This window comes from Rousettus aegyptiacus, unplaced genomic scaffold (genome assembly GCF_014176215.1).
Source record: "Rousettus aegyptiacus isolate mRouAeg1 unplaced genomic scaffold, mRouAeg1.p scaffold_m13_p_3, whole genome shotgun sequence".
NCBI lineage: Eukaryota > Metazoa > Chordata > Mammalia > Chiroptera > Pteropodidae > Rousettus > Rousettus aegyptiacus.
In genome coordinates this window covers 29,232,988-29,245,028 of record NW_023416306.1, presented here as the reverse complement: position 1 = coordinate 29,245,028, position 12,041 = coordinate 29,232,988, and the positions used below count along the sequence as shown (strand labels likewise).

The 12,041-nt window shown below is 45.1% G+C and overlaps 1 protein-coding gene across 4 annotated transcripts in view; it reads right to left on the bottom strand.

Moving 5' to 3' along the window:
• Positions 1–12,041, bottom strand: part of PAX5 (paired box 5) — a 169,840-nt gene that overhangs the window by 107,775 nt on the left and 50,024 nt on the right. The gene's annotated exons all lie outside the window — the stretch shown is intronic.

The following is a 12,041-nucleotide window of genomic DNA, read 5'->3' as shown; positions in this document are numbered from 1 at the left end:
GCAGCTCAGGTTGATTCAAAGTCTTAAGCAGCAGGTGCCACTACCTCACTGCACTGATGACCCCCTTAGAGGTGCAGTTTTGTCCCTGAGTTCATGCCTTTACCTGGGACATTTGCCACCACATCATGTGACCAGTCAATAAAACACTATTTGGAAGGCTGTAAGGAAACAGATATTCTCGTGCTGTTCTGGCGGGAGCCTATTGGTCACGCAACCGTGATAGACAATTTGACAAAATCTATCAAGATCACGAATGCACATTCCTTTTGATACAGCAATTGCACCTCTGGGAACCTATTTTCTAGCTAGACTTTACACATATGGGAAGTGATATGTGTGCAGGTTCTGGCAACAAAAGACTGGAAACAACCCAAGTTTGTATACTGTACAGGGTTGTTGAATAAGTCCTGGTATGCCCACACCATGGAATACCACGTGGCTGCAAAGAGGAAAGAGGACGCCCTCTGAACTGATAGGAAGACCTTCAAAATACCTTTGTTATAGGAAAAATAAATAAGCGCAGTATAGCCAGCATGCATTATCATAACTTTCTGTGTAAAACTGAAGAAAAAGGACTTTATATGCATTTTACATTAAATGAATTTTATGTAATGCGATAGACATATTTATATCTAATATACATCTTATATATTAATATTTTACATTAATATAACATAATTATATAATATAATTTTATAGCATATACATATATTATATATAATGCATACACATATTAAATGCATTTTATATAAAATTTTATGTAAATGCACATATATATTTCCTTAGGAACTCTGCAAGGAAACATAAGACACATTTAGAGTGTTTACCCATTCAAGGAGATAGGAATGAACTGGATGAAAGTGAGGGGGAGACTTGTTATAGCATGCTTGTTTTATTTCGTTGCAGAACTGTAAATGTATTGCCTATTGAAAAATGTAAATTACCAAGAAAGTATAGGGTTAAATTCTCTATGTGTTCTGAACAGCTCTTCACACTGTAACAGTCCCTGGTGATGATGCTTACATGTCAATGAAAGTATTATGAATTATCAATAAAAAAGCAAATGGGACGAAATATCTTTTGTAAGCCTTGAACCTAAACCATTCGAAATGAGAGAAAGCAAGGAAGGTGAACGTTTCCAGTGAGGAGAGGGTGTCCAGGGCCACCATTTCCCAGGGCTCTCTAAGACCAAGTTGCTCACGCAGGGCTGTCTGGAGACACTGCTGGAACCCAGGCCCAGAGGCATAGCCTCTGCCTTTGCCACTGGGGAGTGCAGGGGGAACCAGCACACGTCAGATCTCTTGCGGACAGGTGCCCCTCTTACACAGGCTGTGCCCAACCTCCCCTTTCCCCTCCCCGCCAGCACACTGCTGACCTAGACTTCATTTGTCCTGTCAAAACTCCACCCACATAAGGCATAAGGCCTAACCAAGGAGCTCGAAGAAGTGGGATATTGTGTCACTGAGATGCAACTGTCCTATCTAGAGACAACTGCAATGCAGGGCCTGACGTTTGAACAAAAACACCAGCTTTGGGTGTTCAGGTGAGTGTTGGCTTTTCAGAGGCTCTGTGGAGTCTGATGGCTCAGAGCACCCCAGCATTTTCTATGAGAAGGGACTTCAGAAGTGGCTCATGAGCCCCCTGAGAAAAGAGATCCCAGATCAATTTTGATCCAAGAAGATACCATAGGCTGGGTCCCTGCCCCTTGCCCACAGGACATCACCCTCATCAACATTGTGAGGCCCTTCTTCTATCATGGACCATGGTCCATCCCCTTGGGAACCGTTCCTATTGTGAACCAAGACAAGCAGGATGTGGGAGCCCTTGTCACTTTGCACAGATACCTAAGGTCTGTCATGTCCTTAAGAAGGCTTTGGACATTCCTAAACATATAATCATTTATTCATTCATTCAACAAATAGTAACTGTTGACTCTGTACCAGGCAATACTAAAAACAAAAACAGAAGATAGAGTAATGACTAAGACAGCCTTCTCTTTCCAATCTAGAAAAGGCAGCTCACTTCAGTCTAGTACTTGTGAAAACAGACACATGACTACAAACTGATTACTGCTACTTAGAAAAGGTATATAGAAATATATACGCATGACATGTATAAAGGGGAGGAATTCAAGAAGTCTTCCAAGGGGAGGTCATATTTAAATTGAGAATGAAGGACAAGGGATCTGCGGGGCAAGGGGGATGGCTGATGGAGGGGGCATGGCAGGCAGGGAAGGTGGCCTGTACAAAGGCTTGGAGCTGAGAGGAGATAAAAGGAACAGAGGGAGTGAGAGGAGGAGACCCCAGGGGGCTCTGGAGAGGCAGGCAGGGGTCAGTCCAGGCAGCCACGGAGGCCCAGGGAGGCCCCGGAAAGGATCTGAGCCTTGCTGGGGGAGAAGTAGGGAGCCACAGGAGGGGGCTGGGGGAAACCATTGCCCTCGCATTGCTCAGTCCCAGGGCCTAAATCGCTAGTTCCTTTAGATCAAGCCCTGCTTTCTAAGCCCTGCTCCCAGGTCTCACCTTTTAGAAAGGCTAGGGGCTGGCAACATAAAATTTGCATTTGTAGGCATTTGAAGGTGATGTGTGGAGTCAGCCTGTCAGCTACAGGTGATCTACCAAGCCCATATGAAACATAAACCACTCCTCATTGACATACACACTATTGCCAGGACAGACAAAGCCTTCAAGGACGCACGTCGCCTCCTCCAGGATGCCTTCCTTCTTGTCCCAGATACTTCTCTCTTTAACTACTTTCTCCCTGAACCCTTCACTCTCACATTGTACTCTTAACTACCTTGAGGGAGGGGAGACCACAATTAATTCATCTCTGTCACCTCCACAGAAAATATTTCTGGAATAAATGAACGAACGCATTAGTAATACCTGTGACAATCACCTTCACACCAGAGGTCTAATCTGCAAATGTCAGAATCCCTCCATCTGACTTCATTCATTCATTCCCTTGTCCCTCAAGCAATCGTAGTGAACAGGCACTGTGCTAACACTGGGCATACAGTCATGGGCAAAAGCTAGCTCATAACTCCCCATGGAGTTAAGTCCAGCAGAAGAGGAAGACCATTAATTGAAAAGTAACCAGACCAGTAAAGGTACACGTGTCAATCAAGATAAATACTCTGAAAAAAAGGCACATGATTCTCACGCCAGGGACACAGCTGAACTGCCTCTGGATGCCACACACAATGGGTGCACAAACAGATTATATGCTCAGAGACAGCTACAAAAATGAATCAGAAAATCATCTCCAGCACGAAGGCATGTCTGAACCTTCAGGCCTCCAGTGGAAATTTCCGTAGTGTTTCTCGTCTGTGCCACAAAGATGCTGTCTGACTTCACTGGGGAATGTAGTCTTGAAAACAAGCTACAGAAACGTTTGGACCCATTTTATTCCAGGGAGAAAAACGTGAACTTGCAATGTGAATGGTATGCTTAAATATATGGACAGACATGGGCAAAAGTACAAAGGTATGCAGAGGGCATGGTATCTTTAAATCTTTTTTTTCTACTCCAAATCAAATAATATGTAATAGACCCAGTGCTGGGCTTAGTCAACCATGGCTGTCGGAATTAACATTCTGGAAGTTAGCTTCAGGGAAGCAAGGGGCAGGAAGCCCCGTCTCAGGGAGCAAAGAAATGCTGGCTTTAAATTTCAGGTTAAACCAATGTTATTCACAACCTGGCTTTGAAGCTAAAAGCTTTACACAATCGGGTCTGGTCACGCAAAGGGGGAGGAAGCAAAATAGCCTCAGATTCCCATCTGTCAAGAGAAAGCTGTCTCTTGTGTGTCTTAAAAGATCATAAACCCATTGCATTTTCTTCAGAGCACAGCAGATTCAGGGGGTTTGCATTTTTCTTGGAGGTTCTGGTTTGTTTCTTTAAAAATCATCATGTACTTTATGTCTGCAGATGCTCACTGGGAGGAAAATAAAATAAAATCAAACAGGAATCTCCATAATCCCTTCTGGTATCATGGTCTTTGGGATGGAACCCCTTGCCGGAGGCCCAGGAGCCCTGGGGAAGGAGGCTGGGGCCACTGGGTAGACCCTCAGCCTCTCTCAAAGTCCCATTTCTCTACAGAGCCCAGGCAAAGCCAGAGTCGCAGAGCCGCCTTTATCCCCACAGTTGCTCCCCAGCATGGCAGGGCAGTGGCAGGGCCCAGTGGGAAAAGAGTTGGGAGCCAGCAGACCTGGGTTCTAGCCCCAGCTCTGCCCTTACTTGCTGTGTGAGCCCAGGCAAGTTCCTCTCACTCTCTGGGCTTCAGGGGCCCATCAATAAACCGAGGAACCTGAGTCGGTCATTTCTTTTTTCTCCTCCAAAACCTACCAAGATTTTGTCTACTAAATAGTATTAAGTGAGCATTAACATATTTTCCCACTCAGTTCTTTCTGTAGTCTTTGCAGGGGACGCCCTCCCAATATTCGTCTTACTCCTAAAAGATCGCCCAAGCCTATTTTTGCCAATACCTGGGTTAGAGATGAACATATGAAGAGAGGGAGGCTGTTGGGGGACTTCTGAGAGGAAGTCAGAGACGAAAAGATACCTTTTTTCCCCCACAGGTATACATTTACCCTTCATCTTTTTGAAATTGTGAAAATAATTCCCAGATCCCGCCGTTACCGCTTTCATGCTCTACTACATCCCCCAACCCTTACCCCAAGGTCTGAGGTCCTCTCCAGATCTGGCCTGCAAGGGTACCATGGTAGCTGACATTCGGCCTGTTTGCTGCTTCTTCCTCTAGGACTCTGACACCACCACGTCCCCAGACCTGCCTTCCCCAGTGAGGACAGGAGGCAGAGCGAGGTCTTGGCAGGCCATTTGCCACAGCAGTCTAGAGCCAAGGTGGTTGGGAAGATTGAACTGGAACAACCTGGGGCAACTGGTGAGCCAAGGAGCTTGGTCTCCTCAGATGGCAACAGTAGCTTAAAAGCAGTCTACAAAGCAGAGACCAACCAAATTCAGACCAGGCTAATCTGCACCTTGAAGAAATTGTTTCAGATGCAACAGAAGTTTGCGAGGGCAGTAGCGGCTCCAGAATTTCTCCATAGGAGGGACTAGGTAATGACTATAGGCTATAAAAGGAGCGAGACAGGGTATCTGCTCTGGGGCCACATTATCAAAATGCCTTGCATACAATTAATAGAACGTTATCCCTAGCAAAGAAAGAAGGGGTACTGGCAGAAGTGATGGAGACACAAGATTCTCCCAGCACCCGTGACCTTTACTTTGGATGAGCACTGCTCAGTGCCAGATGCTGAACCCAGTTATTTTTACATCCTTAAATTGCATTGATCCTCAGAACATTTGTGTGAGATGTGTATTCTTATCCCATTTTACAGATGAAGAAACTGAAGCTCAGCGAGGTTGAGTAATCGAGCCTCAGCTGGGTTTTGTACCTAGGTCTTTTGTCTGAAGATCAAGTGCTCTCTCCACTTCCCTGTCCCCTTCAGGTCAACTACGAAGACCAAAGTCCTGTGTTTCCTTGTCTCTAAACTGGGAACAACAGTATGCAGGACAATCCCTAGGACTTTTGTAAGGAATGGGATAATCCGAGTGAGGTGCCTAGCAGGGTACCTGGCACGGAGACAATAACCAAACAATGTTAGCCACTGTCATCACCATTTTCTCCAGGAAAACCCTTCAAGGGTTTCTCCAGGACAAAACCCAAGCCTTCCAGGCCTCCAGGATCTGCCCCTCTAGTCAGGGTCACTCCTCCAATCACCCCACAACACCATACCAACAGGCTACTCCTCATTCCTCAAGTGTCCCTTCATGTCACTCCTGGATGCCATCATTCCTTGTATTCCCTCTGCTGGCTCACCCTTCACCCTTGCCCATTGGGTTCAGCATAAATGCCACCTCCTCTGTGAAGCCTGCCTCCAAGTTCAAAGGCCGAATTAATTGCCTTGTCTCCTGGGCTTCCTCAGCAAGCAGCATAGACCACCACTATGGCCTGGATTTTTCTCCTCACAACTCATCCTGTGAGGTCGGTCCTCCTGGAATTCCCATTTTATAAGCTGAAGAAACTGGCAGAGGTAACAAGTAGTTTGTTCGTCTTAGAGTGAAGCTAAGCACTGTGTGGATGTGGTACAGCACACTAAGGAAGCCTGAGCACTCCAAACTCAGACAGGCCCAGGTTCAAATCCTCACTCTGTCTCTTACGAGCCTATGATATTTGAAAAACTTTCTTAACCTTTCTAGTCCTCAATTTTTTTCATGTATAAAATAGCACAATAATGATATCTGTGGTCAATGAAAGAATCGAATGAGAATACATGTAAAATGCTTAGCATAGAAGCTGGCACATAGTAAGTGCTCAATAAATGCAAGCTGTTTTTAAGATTGCTGTTTCTTTCCTTCCCTGCTAAGAGTGTAAGCTCTCTGAGGGAAGAGCCCATGTCTGACTCACCTCAAACACAGGAGATGCTAATCAATGTTTCTTGACTCAATGAGTGACTCAAGGGGTTGCAGGCCTGAATGGTTCAAGGGAATTCCACAGTGGGATGGTCTCTGGTATCATCGGAGAACTTGGCAGAAAACCCTGGGGGGGTGACCTCCATTATATCAGTGATCCCAGAGAAGTAAACAACGAAGGGTTTATGTTCTACCTACTTCTAAGAAAGATTTTGGGCAGTTCATAAAACTTTAAACAAGAGGATGATAAACTACCAAAACTCAATTGAGCTCTAAGCTTCCTGGCAAAACCCACAAAAAGGAAAACACAGCAAGTCATATATTGCTCAGAGTCCAACAATAACAACAACAACAACAACAACAACAAAATGCCATTAACTTTTCTACTCAAAATAATATATGGAGCTTCTATTCTCTGCACGGCGGTGTTTGGATGCTTAAGGTGACCTAGGGATGACTTACAACAGGGAGGGTGATTCTGGAGGAGGGACCATCTGAGCCAGATCTGAGATAAAGTGAGGGGACAAGGTGCTGAGACAAGGGGACAGGATTCCAGGCACGGACGGCATGAGTCAGTCAGCCACATTTCCAGAGCATCTACTCTGAGCCAGGCCCTGTGCTGGCAACCAGGGTTGGAAATGTCCCGTGGCAACCCAGAACCAAAGTCGATGTGATTTTGTTCCGGGTGATTTTATTAATCCCATCCTAAACTGGGGCCGTAGACTGAGAAAAATCAAAGTGGCATGGAGGAAAATTCCATTGGAACTACCATTATTCAGCCATTAGTTTCACTCAATCTTTCTTCTCGGAGAAGGAAAACGCGAAATTGTAAAATTGCTAAATACATTCAGGTTCGACCAGAGTGAATCTGATTGTGCCGTGTGTTACCCAATAAGTCATAGGCTGTCAAGGAGAGAAAGGCCCCAAGAGACTGATGATTGCACACTCAGGGATGGCAAAGGATTTGTCTGGGGCCAGAAGGCAGGTCTGAGGCAAAGTGGGTCTAGGAAAACATGAGTCCCCTGATTCCTGTTCCAAGCCTCCTTGGTCCACTCACTCCTGAGCAAAGTGCACCAAACTCCCAACGGTGTATGATCCTGCACTGGCAACGGAATAAGAGAGGGGCATAAGTTTTAGCCCCTGCCCTTGAGTGGAGGATGTAGACAAGTGAATAATTCCAATGTAGTAAGACAAATGCTGGGAGCCTGAGAAGCAGAGACTGCTCCAGGAGCCAAATGGTAGTAGCTCAACCCTGATCTATGCTTCCTCTGTGCCAGCCCTATTCTAAGCCCATTATCTATTTAATTCTCCCAACAACCCAGTGATGTCAAGTCTGTTATTGCCCCCTCTTATTTTGCAGATGAAGAAACTGAGGGACAAGGAGGTTAAATTACTTGCCCAGGGTCTCACAGATAAGAGACAGAGGAGCTGGGATCCAAATCTAAACAATCTGGCCTCAGAGTCTGCTCCTAACTCTACACTAAACCACTCCACTTAATCCAGACTTGGGGCAGGAGGAATCAGGACAGGCTTCCTGAAAAAGATGAAGCCTGAATCTTAAGGATGCTTAGAAATTAGCCAAAGGGACAGGGAAGAAAAATTGCATTCCAGCCAGAGGGACTAGTATATGCCGAAGCCTGAAAGCATCAGAAAGTCGAGTATATGGGGAAGAGCTATAATTCAATATAATTAAAATGCAGAAATTGGGGGAGGGGGGAGGTGATGTATGCAAAGTTTTTTCCTTTCTGTCTAGCTGCTCAGCCCTATTATCCACTATCCAGAGCCTAATATATACTCTGATGTCCAAACAGTGCAAGTACATTATCAAAGCTCTCATGGTGTTGGTATGAAGAGATGGGATTTCTTTGTGATTAAATGAATCAAGATGACCTCAAAGAATAGGCAGGAAGCAATACCTTGTGCGTTGCCGCAAGATAAGTCTGTTTTCTCTAATCCATACTGTCCAAGTCCATTACCTCATAGAGTCGCACCTAATTATTCTACCTTACAGAGAGATATGCACACTAATTAGGAAGAATGTTAACCACCATAGTGAAAATATTCCAAAGCAAATGAAATATTACTAGGAGCAAAGGGTGATTTGTTTCTGTGAATTGTGCTTTTAAATGAGATCCAAAAATGCTAAAGGCTTCGTTTTAATTATACCTGGAAGGAGTTCTCCTGCATGCATCCCTTTTTTTTAGGCTTTCAGGCACACAGCAGTCCGTCCCCCATCCCCCACTGTGCAGAAATAAATAAATAAAAGGTTCTAAAAATCGTATTTACTCTGATATCTTTGCATTACCCCCATTTGAGTTTTTAAATTACACTTTATTTTTTTCCCAAGGACAATATAACTTTTTAAAAAAAGGTTCATATTTTGAAGTGTATCTATCTGATCATTGCACAAATGTTTTCAGGAGAAATCACTATATTTCTCCAAGATGGGTATGGGTTTTGTCATAGATCAAAGTGAGAGGGAGGAAAAAAAGATAAATCATCATAGATCCAAAAATACTTTTCATTTGGAGAAGATATCAGGCCATTTTGATGGGGCTGATGGACTCTCTGTTCTGTCTCCATTACCCAAGGCAGGCAGCCCCAGCCAGGAGGCAGCCACTGAGATTATATTCCCCATAAGATGGTCCTCAATATATATATATATATATATGATCTTCAACCTCTATTGATTGACCAATTTCACAAGCAAAGACTGGTGAAATGAAGCTGAAATGAACATCATGCTTTAACTCATTGAACCTATCAGGCCTGAGTTAATCTCACTGTCCACTGTCTCTGATAGAATTCAATTGATCAATCATGTTTCGGTGATAGTACCATTTCACTGGCTTATTGCTTCTTCATTTCAGAGCTTGACCTGTTAGATACACTCAGACTGGCTCGACTCCTCTTGGATACACAGAGATCAGCCTCTGTCTGCCAATGTGTGTCATCTCCTGTCCCAGTTGAAAATCACCAAAGAGGCTTTTGTGTGTATCTGTGGTGTGTTTTTCCACCAAGCACATGCACGTCAATGGTGAATTTATGATGGCATGGAATTGAACCAGCACGAATTACACGAAGGGTTCTTCATTCTGCATGGAGGCACCGTCTTTCCCTTCTACATAGTTAAATTGATTGTTTGGGCTCTGTACTCAGTACAGGCATATTCTTATATTATACTGGCAAGTGTGTGTGTCTAGACAGGGTAGGGTACATATAAAAATGGTAAAAAAAAAATAAAAAAAAACAATAACAATCACCACTCCTCAAGTATATATTTACATTCATAAACTAATCTGATTCTCATGATAACTTCAGGAGGTGGGCAAGAAATTATTAGATTTAACAGATGAGAAAATGGGCTCAGAGAAGGGAAAGTGACTTGTACAAAGTCACGCAGCAGAGTCGTCAGGCTAGGAGTGACTGAGAGTCCTGATGTCTCAGCTCCTGAGCGTCTCTTAGTCCGCTGAGGCCAACCCTCAGGCAATTTCAGAATGTCAAAGCCAAGAGTCAGCCACTGGGATTATATTCCCCATAAGATGGTGGTATATGTGTGTGTATATATATATACACACATATATATGTATATATGTGTGTGTTCGTGTGTGTGTGTATGTGTGTGTGTGTGTGTGTGTATAAAATTTTCAACCTTGATTGACCAATTTCACAAGCAAAGACTACTTGCTTTTCTGTCCCAGACTCCTGGATAAAGAAAACGTCCTCAAAATTCAATTCAGAGAATTTTAGAGCTTAGGATGGATTCTAAAATCTCTTGCAGCTTCTTGTACAGCTTAGAAACTGAAACCCAGAGGGCAGTCAACTATCGTGCAAAGTCACCAAGACAATCAGCAGCCCAACGGGGACTCAAACATGGATCCTGGGCCTAGGACTTTTTTCACTTTCTCTCAGCACCTCCCCTAATTTATGCCAAGCCAATGAGCTCCTATCAACAGAGAGAACTTCATTCTCCACTGTCAACATGGCCCAATGCACCGTTATCGTTCCTTCGTGGCATTTAATTTAATTTTCCCAACTGCAAGCCAAGATGCTGCACTTTGGGAAATCAGGGGATGGGGCTCTGCCTGGCTGTCTGCCTGGGGGAGGTGGCTTTTGGAGCCACAAGGCTGAGCCCAGCATGCCGGTCTCTGGAGGAAGCCAGGGCAGTGACAGTTTGCAAATAAGGCTTGCATCTGCTCAGAGCTGGCAGAGCCTGCAAACACACTAATGGACTTTCCCCTGCCCTCGGGGAGCTGGGAACAAGCAATAAATAAAGCGGGCGCCTCTGGGGGGAGCCATTGCTGAGGCCAGAGACATGGCTGACATTAGGGACTTGTTCGGGGTTGGGGGAAGGGTTTCTGGGCCTCCCACTGCAGCAGGCTGCTTCTCTTACCCACAAAATGACAGTCTACTTTCCAGTTACCCGTCTCCACATCCCGGATTCCTAGTCTGCGTTCCAACTAGTCGGGCCCTTGTTTGATCATACCGATACATTTACAATTCACTCCAGACACAGAAGGGATGTGGGTAGGGTAAGGGGCTCATATGGTCTGATCTGGCCACAATGTAGAGACCTCACTGGAGGAAAATGAGACAGAGGTCCTGCACCAGATGGCGACACCTCGCCCAGGAGAAAGCTGATGATGGGATGGCAACCCAGGTTCAGGAGATGATTAGGAAGGAAAGTCTGTTGGAGTCAGTGACTCATTGGCAGTAGGGGACCGAGCTCGCCTCTGAAGTTTACTATTAGACATTCTGGGCTGCCATCCATTGGTGCCCCATCTCACTCTGAGCAAAGTCCACGGTGGATCATGGCTTGCAAAGCCCTACTGTATCTGGATACCAGTTTTGCAGCCCCGCCTTCCTGCCCTCTCTCCTCGCAGTCTACGCCCACCTATCCTGCTCCAGTCACTCAACCACGCACACCCCTGCCTCAGGCTTCTGCATGTTTCTTCCCTCTGAAACATTTCTCCTCAGATGTCTATTTGGCTCACTCCTCCCTCCCTTAGAGCCTCTGCCGCCTCATCATTACGACCACCCTCCATTAACCAGCACCTGCCCTACTTCTGGCCCACTTCATTCTCTATCTCCTTATCTAGCTTCATTATCCTCTACAGCACTTAACAAGCTGTTTGTTTTCCTTATTTATTTATTCTCTCTTCTCTCATTAGAATGTCACTCACGAGGACAGATTTTTGTCTGTCTCGTTCATCTCTGTGTCCCCAGCACCTAGAACAATGCTTGGTACATAGCAGGTGCACGATAAATACTCATGGAGTGAATGGATAAAAGTGCACATCTCATTCAAAGTGAAAGAAAAAGAACAGGTACAAAGGAGACAGCCACACCTTGGTGACCTCCTCTTGGGAAAGAGTTCTCACTCCCTCACTGGGGGCCTCTGATGCTCCTTTTTATGCTTGGCCTGGGGCTTGGGAGACAGAACTCCCTAGGAGAAAATGAAGGGGGCCGCAAGCCCTTGCCTACCATTAAGGTCACAGTGCCCAATGCTAAGTCAAGAGCCAGTAAATGAATGAATGACTCCCAGGAAAGTGGCTTAGCCTTGGACATATTTAAATGACAAAGATGGTAGCATACAAGTGCCACCTCTGACTG